This window comes from Pantherophis guttatus, chromosome 14 (assembly GCF_059756535.1).
Source record: "Pantherophis guttatus breed Tessera chromosome 14, ASM5975653v1, whole genome shotgun sequence".
NCBI classification, from domain to species: Eukaryota; Metazoa; Chordata; class Lepidosauria; order Squamata; family Colubridae; genus Pantherophis; species Pantherophis guttatus.
The window spans coordinates 12109760-12127900 of record NC_142076.1 but is presented as its reverse complement, the minus strand read 5'-3'; the positions used below and the strand labels follow the sequence as shown (position 1 = coordinate 12127900).

General features: G+C 46.6%; 1 protein-coding gene across 3 annotated transcripts in view; it reads right to left on the bottom strand.

Moving 5' to 3' along the window:
• LOC117673124 (ankyrin repeat and fibronectin type-III domain-containing protein 1-like) overlaps nucleotides 1-18141 on the bottom strand; it is a 306226-nt gene that overhangs the window by 110547 nt on the left and 177538 nt on the right. The window contains exon 1 of one of the 3 annotated variants that reach the window (XM_087878370.1): nucleotides 692-773. The exons of the other annotated variants lie outside the window; for them this stretch is intronic. The gene's annotated coding sequence lies outside the window, so the exon portion shown is untranslated. Of the gene's footprint in view, nucleotides 1-691; nucleotides 774-18141 lie in introns of those variants that run through there. 3 annotated transcript variants of the gene reach the window in all.

The following is an 18141-nucleotide window of genomic DNA, read 5'->3' as shown; positions in this document are numbered from 1 at the left end:
GAATCCAAGAGGCACAAAAAACATAAATCCGAACCGCGTGACGGGGGATTTGATGAGCTCTGAGTTTTGGCGCATCTCAACGAGTTTGGAGAGTTGTCCTCCTGCAAGGAAAAAGGGCTCTTCTGAACCTTTCCCAATTAAAAAGCTTGAAGAAAACATGACGGTTTTTTTCCGGTTTAGGACTTGGCCCGCTACCAGCTCGTGCGTCTCCAGCCAAAATCCTTACCCGTTTGGCCCAGACTAGCATTCAGAGACAAAATGTGGAAGACGCAGGGCATCAAAAAAAAGCAAGCAGGCAGCCCAAGAGGAGGAAGAGGGAAAGGCAGGGAAGTGTTGAAGTTGTTCCAATTGGCACAAAAAAAAAAAAAGAAAAACGAAAGGAAGCTGAAAGCAAAGGTCTAAGAGATGCTGCACCTGACGAGACAGGAGAGATCACGAAGGCATACATTTCTCTGACCCGAATTCTTTTCGGCTACACCTGGCTGGCTGCGGGAGAAGGCAAGAATGCCTGGCATCCCATAACCGATGCCAGCTGCTCCAAGTTTTGCAAAATCAAACCAGGATTGGGGAAAAGGGGGGGGGAAGGACCAACCAACTGATTTCCTACAGATTAAGACCTCTGCTCTAGCCAGAGTGGGTGGGATTTGTGGTCCCAGGTTTCCCCCACCAGCCCTGTTGCTTTCTCACTCACCTGTTCACACTTGAGTCTGCTTCTTCTCCAGACCTTCTGCTTCTCCCCTTCTCTGAAAGATGTCTTCACCTCAAAAACGCAGACCTTCCTTCAAACAGGCATGGGTTACACACTCCATCCAAGCCCAGAATATCTTCGGCTGGCCCAGATCCTGGCTCAGAGGTGGCCCATTTCCTCCAACCTCTTATCCCGTCTACATTTTCTCCCTTATCTCTCAAATCCTACCATTCCTTTCAGTTGCCACCCATCACCTTAATTCATTTCTTCTCACTCTCTGCTTGTCTACCCCCCCATCTTGTTTCTATAGAAACCAGATTAGCAGAAGGGGGGGGGAGAGAAATCAAACCGGCCCATGTGACTCAGATTCCGACACTAAAGAATCTGCCTCCCTCCCTCCCTCCCTCCATCTCTCTTTCTCAGTCTCTCGCTGTGTTTTACATAACAAGTCATTGTACGGGGCTTAATAAAAAAAAAAAGGAAAAAGAGAAAGAAGACAGAGAAAAAAAGGGAAGAAGTTGGGGGGGGAGAGAGAGGGAGGGAGGGAGGGAGAGAGGGAGAGGGGTGGGGAGAGGCCAGAAGGCTTGTCGAAGTCCCAACCCATCACTTCAGCTGCCCATCCATGGTGGATGAAACCTGCAAGTTTTTTTTTTCACTTCTCAAAAGTTTTGGGTGCAATCCAACAGAAAACGGGAATTTGGATTCCAAACTCAAAGCTTCTCCCTCATCCAATCTGGTGACGGGAGGGGTGACATTCATCCTAGTCACTCAAAATGGAGATTTGGGATCCGCCGGACAGATAATAGGGTTTATTCCAAAGCAGGAAGCAGACAACGGAGCCTAGCCAGCGATGGTCAATGTGCCATATATGGTTTCCCCGGACCACTTATTCTTCAAACGTGTCGGCCTTTTTGCTCTATCCTTCTTTGGACTTATAGCTACTGGAGATTCACTGGACCTAGTCTATTTATGAAGGTTTCCATGGTGAGCCCAGACAGATCTAAAGCCCCAGCTATTTGTCACTGGATTGTGGATACGAATGGCGCTGGAGAAATTAATGCCATCAGACCAATTTTCTTAGGATTGCATAAGGCCACAACCCACAGAGGGAGCGACTTGAGTTTGGACAACGAGCTTCAAACGAAGAGGGAGTCTTGAGAATTGGGATTAAATTAAATGAGGCCGCCATCGTTTTGACTTCCAGAATGGGCCACATGAAAAGGTCGACATACGGACACCCATGAGCAATTTTTTCGCATCCCGCGTTCAGTTCCGCGAAGCAAAACGAACGAGAAAGCTTAAAGGCTCTAGACCGAGTTTGGTTTATTAAAAATAATTAACTGCGAGGGACGTTGTGCGGAGGAAAACAGAATTCCTCACTGAATTTGGCTTGAGCGGTTTTTCCCCCCACTTCAACTGTTTGTGGTATTGTAAGTAAGCTGTGCTTTGCAGCTACACAAGCCGTATGAACTGAGCCAGTTGGGGTTTGTTCATTAAACCACAATTAACCAAACTACGGGTAATTCTCAACTCAGAACCATCCGTTTAGCGACCGTATGAAGTTATGACAACACTGAAATAAAAAGTAACTTACAACTAGTCCTCGCACTCAACGTCAGATCTTAGCGATCTCAACTGGTCTCAACCACGTTTCCCATGTCTCACACAAATGGAAGAAACCACACTCCTTACTAGCCCTGATGATGGTACCTAGTTGGGTAATGAAACGACCGAAAGAAAATAACCAAGCTCAGAGAACAACCAAGGACCTCACCAAGGAGCTAATTACGTTGTGTTGTCTTTCTTTTTATATGTATTGTCTCTTTATTTATAAGCCACCCAGAACTGTCAAAAAGTCAGAAAACCTCAACATTTGTTAAATAAATAAAAGCATGAAATTCCAGGGAGTTGAGTTCAATGCATAGGAGACTTCATTCTTATTTCTTCCTTCTCTCCCCCCACTCCTCCTTTCCCGCAGACCTCCACCCTTCTAGCACTGATGATGTTACCAAGATTGGAAATGAAATGTCTACAAGAAAAAAACCTAGCTCAGAGAGCACCAAGGATCTGACAGTCCTCCTCCTCCTCCTCCTCCTCCTCCTCCTCCTCCTCCTCCTCCTCCTCCTCCTCCTCCTCCTCCTCCCCCTCCTCCTCTCCCGCAGACCTCCTCCCTTCTAGCACTGATGGTGTTACGAAGATTGGTAATGAAATGTCTACAAGGAAACAAGGGAGCTCTGAGAGCATCAAGGATCCCATTTTCTCCCATTTTCTTTTCTTATTGCGCAACAAACAACGAAGGAAACGTCACAGAACCAAAACAGAAGCCTCGGACTTCAAGAGAAACAGGGATGGGGCTTTGACGGCATGGACGCAAGCATCATCTAGACCAGGGGTCTCCAACCTTGGCAACTTGAAGACTTGTGGACTTCTGGGAGCTGAAGTCCACAAGTCTTCAAGTTGCCAAGATTGGAGACCCCTGATCTGGACAATTATGACCCTCCCCAAGGTTGACCCAGACGAGTTCATCAAGCAAACCGAGATAACGTTGCGATAATCGTAGGCATTTTATTGAAACCGTCCATTCGTAGATCGCTAGGGTTTCACCCACTCCTGCAAACAGCACTGCGGAATGTCTTGAGGTCTGCATATTTCAGAAATGCCGTGGGCCCAAATCTAAGCGGCCTCTGTGCTCAGCCGCTGGCAAGCAGTTCTTTGCTGGCCTTGTTTCCTCTTCCCTCTTGAGCAAAGCTGGCAGGGCAACCAATTTAACCGAAAATTAACCGGATGGTCCCGAAGAGACGATCTTGCTTGCTATTTACAAAATGTCATTAAATAAGGATAGGTAGTCCTCGACTTACAAGCATTCGTTTAGTGACCATTGGAAGTTACAATGGCACTGCAAACAGTGACTTATGTAGGGCCGTTTTTTGCACTTTTTGCAGCATCCCTGTGGTCACAGGAGCAAAATTCGGACGCTTGGCAATGGCTCATATTTACGATGGTTTGCAATGATCCCAGGGTTAGGTGATCCAAAGTTTGTGACCTTCTGGCAAGCCAGAAATCCAAATGGGGGCCTCTGAGATCCAGATGGATCCCGTTCTCTTCTTTGGAGGAGCCATGAAGACTTTCAGCCAGACTGTTGATGCGGGGGGTGGGGGTGGGGGTGGAGCAAGACACCCCACACTTCATCACACGTGCCATCTTTTATGTTTATCTTTTATGTTTTATTAATGTGGTTGTAATTTGACTGTTGTGAGCCGCTCAGATCACTGGGAATTGAGTGGCGTACAAGGTTTTTTTTTCTTCCTTCCTCCCTTCCTTCCTTCCTCTCTCCCTCCCTCCCTCCTCCTTCCTTCCTTCCTTCCCTTGCCCTCCTCCCTCCCTCTCTCCTTCCCTTGCCTTCCTCCCTCCCTCCGTCCCCCCTTCCTTCCTCCCTCCCTCTCTCCTTCCTTCCTTTCCTCACCTTCCTCCCTCCCTCCCTCCTTCCTCCCTCCCTCCTCTCTCCCTCCTTCCCTTGCCTCCCTCCCTCCCTTCCTCCCTCCCTCCCTCTTCCTTCCTTTCCTCACCTTCCTTCTTCCTTCCTTCCTTCTCTTGCCTTCCTTCGTCTCTCCCTCCCTCCCACCTTCCTCCTTCCTTCCTTTTCCTTCTTTCCTTCCTTTCCTCACCTTCCTTCCTCCCTTCCTCTCTCTCTCTCTCTCTCTCTCTCTCTCTCTCTCTCTCTCTCTGTGGGAAAAAGGTCATAATATGAGCCAAAATTAACTGCACAATCTTCTTTAGAATGGAAATTTTGTGCTCCATGGTGGCCGCGGAGGACTACCTGTACAGATTGTCTGCTTCATTTCATTTGGCAACCAACAGATTCGATTTTTTTTTTTTTTGTGGAAAGCATCCTAGAGTCTGTTATTGAAGGTCTTGGATCATGAATACTGCAACGCAACCCGAGGGAAGGGGGTGCTACGGCTTCCGAACTCTAGTAGGAAACCTGGGAGCTGCTGAGGAATTGGCAGCTGCAAAGAATCCTAATGTTTTAACTCCGTTCCCCTTCTCTTCGGAATGTACAATGTACGCAACTTCCATTGTGTACGCTAGAGTTCATGCAAATGTGAGCCAGGAAAGACGGGGCTGCACACAATACCCTGAACTTTAGAAAAGGAATAATCGCGGTTCGGACTTCTGGCCTTTTTTAGGCATTCTCTTCGAAAAACGCGCCTCGCCCTTCCCCGTCCCAGCACTGTTGGTTATACGCCGCCGTCTTCCCTCCCCCTCTGCAGCAGCCATAAAGCAGAGGCACAAAATTACAGTGTTCACACATCCTACTGATAAAGCGTGTCCAAACTTTTCTGAGACAGGGAGCAAAGGCTCCAGACTGCAACTGTAGGACTAGATAGTGGAGTTGATTGATGGCTGAGTGCCAAAGAATGGAGGCCTTTGAACTCTGGTGCTGGAGAAGATTCCTGTGAGTCCCTTGGACTGCAAGGCGATCAAACCGGTCGGTCCTAGAAGAGATCAACCCTGACTGCTCTTTAGAAGGCCAGATCCTGAAGAGGAAACTCAAATACTTTGGCCACCAAATGGGAAGGAAGGACTCCCTGGAGAAGAGCCTAATGCTGGGAATGACTGAGGGCAAAAGAAGAAGGGGACAACAGAGAATGAGGTGGCTGGATAGAGTCACTGAAGCAGTCAGTGTGAGCTTAAATGGACTCCAGAGGATGGTAGAGCAGGGGGTCTCCAACCTTGGCAACTTTAAGACTTGTGGACTTCAACTCCCAGAATTCCCCATGCTGGCTGGGGAACTCTGGGAGTTGAAGTTCACAAGTCTTAAAGTTGCCACGGTTGGAGACCCCTGTGGTAGAGGACAGGAAGGTCTGGAGGAACGTTGTCCATAGGGTCACGCTAGGCCGGACACGACTTCACAACTAACAACAACAATCTCTGTACAGGAGGGTGATATGTTGGGCACACGGGCTGCTGGTGACGACGGGAAAGTCACAAACCCAGTGTGGAAAACAAACAAAAAAAGGGAGGAAAAAAGAAAAAAGGACTAGGGTCAGGCTGTGTTTCTTTCAAAAGAAACAACTACGTGTCACTTTGCTTTCGAATTGTGGTGCTGGAGAAGACTCTTGGGCAGCAAGGAGTTCGAATCAGTCAATCCTGATTGTTCCTTGAGAGGGTAGATATAAGTTAGGGGTGTCAAATTCGATTTCATTGAGGGCCTCTTTGGGCGCTTTCGGTGTGAGATCTGCGACCTCTGCGGGTCCGTTTCAAGCTCTCACTGTCCGGGGCTTCATTAGAATCCATAGCCACCTTGGAGAGGTGGTGAAGCAAAGGGGGACCGCCTTGCAGGTTAAGGGGAGCTGCATCGCCACTCCCTGACTCGGAAAACTCCCTCATCTGAAGACTAGGAGCAGCGGCAGTCAAAATGGCTGCCATGAAGCCGGGGAACATCCAGAACCATAAGTTTGTGCAGGAGTAGAGAAATGCTGACTGGTGTTTCGTCTGGGTAAGAAAAGATTTACAGCTGAAGTTGGACCCCACAAAAAAATTAAGGGGAATACCTTTTAGAACAATTTGCTACAGAAGCATGCAATTATTGTGGGGAAAAAAGCAGATTACATTGAGGGGCGCATCAGGGTTGTGTTTGACCTCGGGGGGGCATGGCCAGGGTGGGCTTGGCCAGCTCAACATCACTTGTGTCAGGGGCGCCTGTGGAGACCCGAGCGCTCTGCCAGCGAAAAGGGCTTGCGAGCTCTGTTTTCGGCTGCAACAGCGTCCTGCAACCCTATGCCAGTGAAAACGGAGTGGAAAGACTGGAATGGGATGGGATAGAAATTAGAATAGAATAGAATAGAATAGAATAGAATAGAATAGAATAGAATAGAATAGAATAGAATAGAATAGAATAGAATAGAATAGAATAGAATAGAATAGAATAGAATAACAGAGTTGGAAGGGACCTTGGAGGTCTTCTAGTCCAACCCCCTGCTTAGGCAGGAAACCCTACACCACTTCAGACAAATGGTTATCCAACCTCTTCTTAAAAACTTCCAGTGTTGGAGCATTCACAACTTCTGAAGGCAAGCTGTTCCACTGATTCATCACATTGCATCTCTACTCATTGTCCTCTGCTCCTTTCCTGCTGAAGTGGTCCCCCTTTCTCCACATGCCTCTGAAGCTTCATTTGCATCAGGAAACCTGCCTTAAATGCTTCCCATCTTTCTCTCCCTCCCTCCCTCTTTCTCCCTCTCTCCCTCTCTCCCTCTCTTCCTCTCCTTTCTCCCTCCCTCCCTCCCCCTCTCTCTCTCTTTGGAGGGGTTCTGCAATTGTTTAGTCTGAGCTCCTGCTCCTGCCCAGGAGTCTCCTCTTGTTTTTGGAGGCCAACCATCCGAGGATCCTGTCAGAGATGGAGATTTTATTATTTTGGGCTGCTGCTCAGCCAGCGTTTTCCAAGTTTAGGAAACCAGTGATGTGGTCGCGCTGCCTTAGCCACAGAGTTTCGATGCTTTTCCTTTTTGGATGGGCCTCACGAGCCTTTTAATTCGACCACACTGCCTGAGATAATCGGGCATTATCTGGAGTTGCAGGCAGGTGCCAGGAGAGGGAGGAAACAAAGCAGATGGAGAACATTTACAACGGGGCAAGGCTGCAGAGTGGAAGAGGGGGGAAGACTTCTTCTAGGGAAAGAGGTGAAGACGAAGATGGAGATGGAGGAAGAGGAGGAGGAGAGGGGAGAAGGAGGAGGAAGAGAAGGAGAAGAAGAAGAAGAAGGGGAAAGATGAGATGAAGGAGAAAATTTGCAATGGGGCAGTGCTGCAGGGTTGGGAGAGGATTTATTCTTCACTCTTTCCCTAGAAGGAGTAGATGAAGATGAAGATGGAGGAGGAGGAGGAGGAGGAAGAGGAGGGGAGAAGGAGGAGGAGGAGGAGGAAAACGAGGAGAAATTTGCAATGGGGCAGTGCTGCAGGGTGGAGGGAGGACTTCTTCGCTCTTTCCCTAGAAGGAGTGGATGAAGATGAAAATGGAGGAAGAGCAGGAGGAGAGGGGAGAGGGAGGAGGAGGAAGAGGAAGAGAAGGGGAAGGGGAACAGGGGAGAGAGGGAGATGGAGGAGGAGAAAGGGAAGAAGGAGGAGAGGGGAGAAGGAGGAGAAAGACGAGAAGGAGAAGGGGAACAGGAGGGAGAGGGAGAGGGAGACGGGGAGGAGAAAGGGAAGGAGAAGGAGGAGGAGGAGGAGAAGGAAGAGGAGGAGAAGGAGGTGGAAGAGAAGGAGAAGGGGAACAGGAGGAAGAGGAGGAGGAGAGGGGAGAAGGAGGAGAAGGAGAAGGGGAACAGGAGGGAGAGGGAGATGGGGAGGAGAAAGAGAAGGAGGGGGAGGAGGAAGATAAAAAGGAGAAGGGGAACATGAGAAGGAGGAGAAAGTGAAGGAGGAAGTGAAGGAGGAGAAGGAGAAGGCCAAGGAAGAGGAGCCATTCCTACATCCTGCAGAAGCCCAAAGGGCAATAAATTGCACCCAGAGGAAATGACAAAAGTTGCCGTATCTCCTTCTTGATTTACCCACCATTCATTTGATCAGAGATGCCAGGAGGAAATGCATGTCTTGAGACTCTCATCCCATCCAATCAGGTTTCCTTTCAGAATGGCAAGAAGAAAGATGGAGGTCTCGCAGGAAAAAAAAAAAAGTCAACCAGCCACAGGTCCTGCTCTGCCAAACTAGGCCCGTTTTTTTACTTCTGCTCCGTGCGTTTGACAGATCGGGCAGGGAGGCTGCTGTGCGCTGACCTTTCTCTCTTCACTCAACCCCAGCTGGGTTCACACGTGGTATGAAGCCATCCTGCGGCCAGCTTGGTTTTGCTCTATCCACAACTCAGCGGCAGCGGTTTGTGAATGATGCTGAGGGCTGGAGAGGACTTTGAGGCTGCTATCTCAAGAGAGAAATGACTGCCATTTTTCTGGAAAGGAAGGTGATTACTGGGGTTGTGATTTGGGGGAAGAAGAGTTTGCCTGAAAGGCAAAGAACCTGGGAAAGCACGGACACTTGTGGAGATCCGCCCACTGCTTTGGATGGGTTAACAGAATTAGGCTGAATTTTGAGGACTTTGGGATCTCCAGACAAGGGATCAACCTCTTGTTGTGGCCTGCCAGCGGCCAGCAGAGCTGGCAGCAGAGTCGGACAGTGAGGAGATTGGGGAGGAACGTGGGCCAGTCCTGGAGTCTGGGGAAAGCTTGGACGATGGCTCTGAGTTGGAGGCAGAGTGGGGGCCAAGGCCATCTGGTAGTTCTTTGCTGCCTCCGGAGTCTCCAGAGCCTGACATCAGCGAGGCAGAAGAACAGCGGGAGCCTGTTCCCAGTGTGCACATGTGCAGAACTGCCAGAAGACAGAAACAATTAAGAAAACAGGGTCGACTTGGGAGTAAGGCTTGGAGATGATTGGCCCCTCCCATAAGACATAAAAGAGAAGCGAACAGGACATGAGTTTTTGCAGGAAGCAATTAGTTCATCTGGTCGGTAAAAGCTTTGGAAAAGTTCTGTTTGACTCTGTGCTAAGTTTGGCCTTGCCCTGTGTGTGGCAGTTAGTTCTCTGGCAGCATTCCAAGGGAGATAAGGTGGGTGTTTGTAAACACTCCCCTGAAAGACTGGACCGCTGACATTGTTTCATGTTTAATGAATAAAAGAGATAATAATAATAGTAATTCTCAAGCTAGAACAATGAGGTGGGGATCAGGAAAAACCCCTCTTTGGCCCCAGAGCCAACCTCTACCTGTGGGCAGCATTAACAAAGGCTTCCATCCCTCCGAGGTCAGGAGGTTGAACTTCCAGCCTGTTCTTTCCAGCGAAACGATGCCGCAGTAGACCTAGAGCGCGCCTAGAAAGGGATTTTGTGATTCAGTAAAAACATTCCTGCTTCCAAAGCATAAAACCCAAAAACGTTTTATAGGAAACCACTGTCTTCGGGTGTCTGCATATCTTCAGCCATCCCGGAGTTGAAAGAACGCAGAAGAAAAAAAGAAGGGCCCGTAATGATAGTTTCTGGATGAATTCTGTGTGACTATTGGCTCTCACATAAAAGCTGAGAATCCTGAAAGGAGCCAAACAGAGAAGGGAGCTCGTTGGCGTCTCGGTCATAAGAGACAGCAAGAGGAGCCTTCCGGCTTCTTCAAGCCAGGGTGGGCCAGAGAGAAATTTCTCTCTCACACACACACGCCCCGTTCTCTCTTGTCTTGGTTTTCTGGAAATTTTTTATTCAAGCTGAAGTCATGCATTGCAAAGCCGAGGCATGCAACTGCAGACGTAAACACAACAACTGGGGGAAGCGGAAATACCATAGAGCTGGAAGGTAGTTCGACCTCTTGGCTAAGGCAGGAGTCCTTATACCACCCCGGATTAAGGGTTGTTCATGGTTTTTTTTTTCCCCCTTGAAAACTTCCAGTGATGGAGCATCCACCGACTCCAGGAAGCAAGCTGTTGCATTTTTTAAAAAAAGTTTTTTATTTTTTTTTAATCTTTCAAAATACAAACGTTCCATCTTTCCTTAAACAGTTTCCTTAAGCAGTTTACAGAGTCAGTCTCTTGCCTCAACAATCTGGGTCCTCATTTTACCGACCTTGGAAGGATGGACAGCTAAGTCAACCTTGAGCTGGTCAGGATCAAACTCCTGGCAGTCGGCAGAGTTAGCCTGCAATACTGCATTCTAACCACTGCGCCACTACGGCTCCTTATGTTGTTGTTGTTGCTATTATTATTATTGTTGTTGTTGTTGTTGTTGTTGTTTACTTTATTCATTAAACATGAAACTCGGTCAACTGAACATTCAAAAATGCATCACAAAACCATTGAATGGTGCTAATGGTAGATATGGGTTGCAGCCAGCGTCTTAGATATCAACCAAGTATTATCTTGGTATAATAATAATTATTATTATTATCAAATTTATTTGCCACTCATCTTATAATTCAAGGCAACTCTTGAGGGGCTAATCTCTAGCTTAACAGAGAAGAAGGGCAGAATGGGCTGGAGAGTGAAAAAGAACGAAAACCTGAGAAGTCAGGAGGAGAATCAATTGAGGACAACCTACACAATTTGATCATCCATCACTTTAGTGATGGGTAACTCAGGACTCCCTATTGTATAAATCATAGACTCTTTGTATAGCAACCGTGTGGGTCCAAACCACACACGGTGACTTCCCAGCCATTCTCTTTTTCATCCAAAGCCCCGCGGTTCAGTTCACATTCTGAAAATGCACACTGGTTTGGAATAGAACCACAAACACACGTCCAGCCAGCCACGGGGCAATATTTGTTCACCTAAGTTAGCGCGCTACAGACATGGGATGGTAAATCGACAACGTACAGCAAGGCACGAGTGATTCGATCGGATTTTCTGCGGCTCCTTTGCACCAGCCTAACTCCTTTGAGTTGGGACGAGGTTAAAAACATGCAAAGACACACACACAAAAAGATCTTAACATTTTACTACTGATGGATGACTGAAGGAAGGAGGTTTTTGGAAGAATTCAAGCTATGTCGAACAAACCCAGAAGACTTTTCGTTTCCAACTGGCAGGGTTTTTTTCCCTTACGCTTTCCAGAGTTCCTATTAACAGTACAATGCCCGTGCCACTTAAGAAAATTATACCCCTCTCCCCCTTGAAAACAAACGAGAGAAAAGAAAAATAAAGCAGAGAAAACAGACGGCATCAGTTTATGCCAACCGAGAGTAACTTTATGCCATCCCTGCTAGACCGTGTACCTTACACAGGGCTTCTTTCAAAATTTCATCCTCCTCCCCTTAAGCTGTCAGAGGAGAAATATAGATGTTACCTTATGCCTTACCCACTATTCCATTCCATTCCATTCCCCATTCCATATTCCATTCCATTCCCACAGTTGTTAAATGAATTTGGCTTCCCATTGACTTTGCTTGTCACATTCATCTCCTCCCTCCTCTCCTCTCCTCTCCCTTCCTCTTTCTCTTTAGGTAAAAGGTAAAGGTTCCCCTTGCACATATGTGCTAATCATTTCCCGACTCTAGGGGGCGGTGCTCATCTCCGTTTCAAAGCCGAAGAGCCAGCGCTGTCCAAAGACGTCTCCGTGGTCATATGGCTGGCATGACTCAACGCCAAAGGTCCACAGAACGCTGTTCCCTTGGTGGTGCCTATTTTTCTACTTGCATTTTTTTACGTGCTTTTGAACTGCTAAATTGGCAGAAGCTGGGACAAGGAACGGGAGCTCACCCCGTTACGCGGCACTAGGGATTCAAACCGCTGAACTGCTGACCTTTCGATCGACAAGCTCAGCATCTTAGCCACTGAGCCACCGCATCTTTCTCTTTACTTTTTTTATTTCCCTTTCTCTGTCCCTTTCCCTTTCTCTTTCCTTCCCTCCTCTCCTCTCCCTTTCCCCTTTCTCTTTACCTTTTCTCTTTCTCTGTCTCTTTTCCTTTCTCTTTCTCTTTCCCTCCCCTCCCCTCCTCTTTTCCATTGTAGTCAACTACTCCCTTCTCTTGCAAAGACTAATCTGGATCAATGATTTGGGTAGCTCTTTTAATTCAATCTCCCCCCCCCCCTTTGGCATAATACCAGCACAAGGCAAGGAATTCATCTCCTCCTGCCCCTCCCAATTTTGCCCCTAACTTTTACTAAAACCTCACTGTTTTCCCAAATAATACGTCCTAAATAAAGTTGCTAGCATCTTGTTCCTTTAAAACGTTTCCCTCCGAAGACTATGACAGGCATCTATGGGATGGTGACGAGGACATTCCTCATAATGGGGGACAAAACCTCCATTCCCAAATATTTAAGTAATCACGATAGCTTTCCATAAGCTTAAATTGTGGGTTCTACCCTTCTTTAAAGTCAGATGATGTCCCAGCATTGGGAAAAACACAGAGCCAGCCTTTAATCAACCAAAACAAAAGAGAAAAGAAAAATCAGCCAATCCCTCTCCTCTTTAATCAATGTTTCATCCTTTTGTAGACGGTCCCACATTCTTCCTTCTTTGAATGCATCTCTTTGAAGACTATTTGGCTTCCTTCTCCAGCTGGGGAGAGAAGGTCCTGGGATCCAAAGGAATGTCGCCATCCACACCACTGTGATGTGTGTGAAAGGCACTTGGTCCTGTAGACCAGGGGTCCCCCACATCCCCGGTCGGTGGACTGGCACTGGGCCACGGCATGCCAAAAATCGGGCCACACAAACAAGCAAAGTCCCATCTGTGGGATGCAGGCAGCACCACATGAAACCACGTCCCCTCCAGTTCACGGAAAAACCTTTCTCCACAGAACCGGTCTCTGGTGCCCAAAGGTTTGGAGGCTGCTAGTTGCAAAGTCGTGTCCGACCCATCGTGACCCCACGGACAACGTTCCTCCAGGCCTTCCTGTCCTCTACTATCCTCTGGAGTCCATTTAAGTTCACGCCGACTGCTTCAGTGACTCCAGCCAGCCATCTCATTCTCTGTCGTCCCTTTCTTCTTTTGCCCTCAATCATTCCCAGCATTAGGCTCTTCTCCAGTGAGTCCTTCCTTCTCATTAAGTGGCCAAAATATTTGAGTTTCATCTTCAGGATCTGGCCTTCTAAAGAGCCGTCAGGGATGATCTCCTCTAGGACTGACCGGTTGGATCACCTTGCAGTCCAAGGGACTCGCAGGAGTCTTCTCCAGCACCAGAGTTCAAAGGCGTCCATTCTTTGGTGCTCGGCCTTCCTTATGGTCCAACTTTTACAGCCATCCATTGCAAGTGGGAAAGCCATTGCCTTGACTATACGCACTTTTGTTGGCAGGGTGATGTCTCTACTTTTTAGTACGCTGTCTAGATTTGCCATAGCTTTCCTCCCCAGGAGCAAGCCTCTTTTAATTTCTGGACTGCAATCCCCATCTGCGGTGATCCTGGAGCCCAGGAAAATAAAATCTGTCACTACCTCCATTTCTTCCCCATCTATTTGCCAGGAATTGAGAGGGCCAGATGCCATGAACTTAGTTTTCTTAATGTTGAGACGCCTGTAAAGCTATTAAAATATCATCTTTGCACTGATCAGTCTATAGCAGGGGCGTCAAACTGGATTTCTTCGAGGGCCGGATCAGCATTGTAGTTCTCCTCTGCAGGCTGAGCTGGTGGGGTGGTGAGATGAAACGGACACTTCCTGCAGCACCCTGCCAAGTTAAATGGGGCACGGGGGGGCATGCATGCCCCTGTGTCCCATTTCTGGCCTGGACGGCCTCCTGCAGCACCCTGCCAGACAAAGCGGGGTGCAGGGGATGCATGCCTCCCTGTGCTCCGTTTTGGCTGCCAGAGGCACAGCAGGCCAGTCCTTTGCTATTTCCAGGCCGGTCGAGATTTAAGCACCCCAGAGGCCGGATCTAGCCCGCGGACTTTGAGTTTGACACCCCTAGTCTATAGATAATCCTCAATTTACAACAGTTTGTTTAATGACTGTTTGAACTTGCACCGGCACTAAAAAAAAAGTGACTTATGACTGTTCTTTTTTTCATGCTTATGACTGTTCCAGCATCCCCATGGATAGGTGATCAAAATTCAGACGCTTGGCAACTGGTTCGTGTTTGTGATGGTCTCAGTGTCCCGGGGATCACGTGATCCCCTTTTACGACCTTCTGGCAAGCAATGGGTAAGCCAGATTCGCTTAGGAACCATGTCAACAATTGAAGCGATTCCCTTACCAACGGTGGCAAGAAAATTTGTAAAACAGATACAAAACTCACTTAACAACTGTCTGATGAGCAACAGAAATTTTGAGCTCAGTTCTACCCTGTTTCCCCCAAAATAAGACATCCCCTGATAATAAGCCCAATCGGGCTTTTGAGCGCATGGCAATAAGGCCAAGCACTTATTTCAGGGTTCAAAAAAATGTAAGACAGGGTCTTATTTTGGGGGAAACACGGTATCTATCTATCTATCTATCTATCTATCTATCTATCTATCTATCTATCTATCTATCTACAATATCTATCTACTCTGTTTCTCCCAAAATAAGACATCCCCTGATAATAAGCCCAATCGGACTTTTGAGCGCATGGCAATAAGGCCAAGCGCTTATTTCAGGGTTCAAAAAAATGTAAGACAGGGTCTTATTTTTGGGGAAACACGGTATCTATCTATCTATCTATCTATCTATCTATCTATCTATCTATCTATCTATCTATCTATCTACTCTGTTTCTCCCAAAATAAGACATCCCCTGATAATAAGCCCAATCGGACTTTTGAGCGCATGGCAATAAGGCCAAGCACTTATTTCACGGTTTAAAAAAATATAAGGTAGGGTCTTATTTTTGGGGAAACATGGTATCTATCTATCTATCTATCTATCTATCTATCTATCTATCTATCTATCTATCTATCTATCTATCTATCTACAGTATCTATCTATCTATCTACAATATCTATCTACCCTGTTTCTCCCAAAATAAGACATCCCCTGATAATAAGCCCAATTGGGCTTTTGAGCGCATGGCAATAAGGCCAAGCGCTTTTTTCAGGGTTCCAATATATATATATATATAAGTGCCATCTGTCAGAAATGGTGAAGGGTCTCCTGCTTGGGTGGGAGATGGTTGGACTAGATGACCTACAAGGCCTCTTCCAACTCTATAAATCTGTTAATACAGGTGCTTGGCAACCAACATGTATTTACAATAGTCAGTGTCCCGGGGTGATGGGATCATCATTTGCAACCTTCTCAGCCAGCTTCAGACAAGCAAAGTCAATGGGGGAAGCCAGATTGCGTAATATCTACATGAGTCACTTATCAACGGGAGTCATTTGCTTAACAATTGTAGTGAAAGGGTCATATGACTGGGCACAACTCAATGAACCACCGCTTGGCCTAGGCAATGGAAATTCTGCTCCCAATTGCGGCCGTAAATCGGGGATGACCTCTGTAGAAAAGATTCTCGTTCAAGTCACTTCATGGTAACCTCAAGTTTTGCAGCCCAGATCTGGTAGAATGGAATGGAATGGAATGGAATGGAATGGAATGGAATGGAATGGAATGGAATGGAATGGAATGGAATGGAATGGAATGGAATGGAATGGAATAGAATAGAATAGAATAGAATAGAATAGAATAGAATAGAATAGAATAGAATAGAATAGAATAGAATAGAATAGAATAGAATAGCAGAGTTGGAAAGGACCTTGGAGGTCTTCTAGTCCAACCCCCTGCCCAGGCAGGAAACCCTACACCACTTCAGACAAATGGTTATCCAATATCTTCTTAAAAACTTCCAATGTTGGAGCATTCAGAACTTCTGGAGGAAAGTTGTTCCACTTATTAATTGTTCTGTCAGGAAATTTCTCCTTAGTTCTAAATTGCTTCTCTCCTTGATTAGTTTCCACCCATCACTTCTTGTCCTGCCCTCGGGTGCTTTGAAGAATAGTTTGACTCCTTCTTCTTTGTGGCAACCCCTGAGATATTGGAAGACTGCTATCATGTCTCCCCTAATCCTTCTCTTCATCAAACTAGCCATGCCCAGTTCCTGCAATCGTTCTTCATATGTTTTAGCCTCCAGTCCCCTAATCCTCTTCGTTGCTCTTCTCTGCACTCTTTCTAGAGTCTCCACATCTTTTTTACATCATGGCGATCAAAACTGGATGCAGGATTCCAAGTGTGGCCTTACTCTGATGAAGCTACCAAGTGTGGTAGCTCCATCAGATCACATCGCAACTGCTGAGAGAAGATTGAGTAAGAATCTTTCAGATGTATTTAGTGGGCCAGAGAACCTGAACCAAGTGACGGGGTTCCATGTCGATTTCTGAATCATTTTATGAGCAACAATAGAAATAGAAAATCCATTTGTGTTGCGATGAATTACAATGTGGTTGGTTGGAAAGCAGGCGCTGTGGTTTATAATCCACTTTCTGCCTTAATAGGATGTTTGAAGCCAGCCAAGCGTGCACTAATGAACTCTGGACATCAAGGGAGCTTTATTGACTAAGCCACAGTTCTGTTGAGTTTTAAACATTACATTAGGTTATAAATCTCTGTTTACAAACCACAATGACAGGGTTTCCTCCAATGCTAAATATGAACTAAACAAACCGTATCGTAGCCGGGTATGGTATATAAAGGAAGACACATGGCATTTGCAGTTCGGTATGCGTTTATGAAATAAAACGCGTTTACGATTGGTGTGGGTTGGATAGCAGGCGTGCTTCCTCAGTCAATGTGTCTAACCTTGGCCGCTTCAATACTTGTGGACTTCAACTCCCAGAATTCCCCAGCCAGACATGCTGGGAATTGAAGCCCACAAGTCTTAAAATGGCCAAGTTTGGAGAACCCTGGACTAAAATATGGATGGCTGCAGTTATCTGCCATGCAAATTAACTCATCTGTAGAGTTTACGCAGTGGCTAAGACGCTGAGCTTGTCGATCGAAAGGTCGGCAGTTCAGCGGTTCTAATCCCTAGTGCTGCGTAACGGGGTGAGCTCCCGTGACTTGTCCCAGCTTCTGCCAACCTAGCAGTTCAAAAGCAGGTCAAAAATGCAAGTAGAAAAATAGGGACCACCTTTGGTGGGAAGGTAACAGTGTTCCGTGCACCTTTGGCGTTGAGTCATGTCAGCCACATGACCACGGAGACGTCTTCGGACAGCGCTGGCTCTTTGGCTTTGAAACGGAGATGAGCACTGCCCCCTAGAGTCGGGAACGATTAGCACATATGTGCAAGGGGAACCTTTACTTAGAGTTTACTAAAATTCTTGTTCTTAACTGGGTGAAATGGTGCATTGTACAGCAACCATGTTTGAACCAAAGGGCCTTAGCTGAGCTGACTTACAAATGTAGGACCCATGACTCCTATGAAATGGAATGTGGGCCAATTATATAAAATGTTTTATGCTATAAAATGATCATAAAACTCTTTATGACATCATAGAAGGTACTAGTCCTTTCCCCCCAAAAATAAGACCCAGCCGGAAAATAAGTCCTAGCATGATTTTTTCAGGATGCTCATAATATAAGCCCTACTCCTCCCAAAAATAAGCCTCAGTTAAGATTGGGTGGATAAGCCAGATGGGTGCATTTAGTACTGTATTTCCCCCAAAATAAGACTTAACCAGAAAAAAAGCCCTAATGCATCTTTTTGAGCCAAAATTAATATAAGACCCGGTCTTATTTTTGGGGAAACATATATTGAACTATAGTTCAACAGGAGCTATTTTCAAGGCAGAAACATCGCTGAATATCTCCCTGAATTGTTAAAGAACTTTTCAAATACATATTCATTGTTAAAAGCATTGAGGAATCTGGTAAGGAAAAATCTCGGGAATGATGGCCATGCAATCATGGATTGTCTGGTTTTCGGATAGTCAAAGATGTTCTGAACCTGTAGCATAAACCCAACCACTGTTGCTCATCTCTGGATTTGCAGACATGCTGGCAAGTTCGCAACTTGAACAAGAGGCCCTTAACGTCACGATCCATCAAGAAAATCTTTCCCGTGTATTCATCCG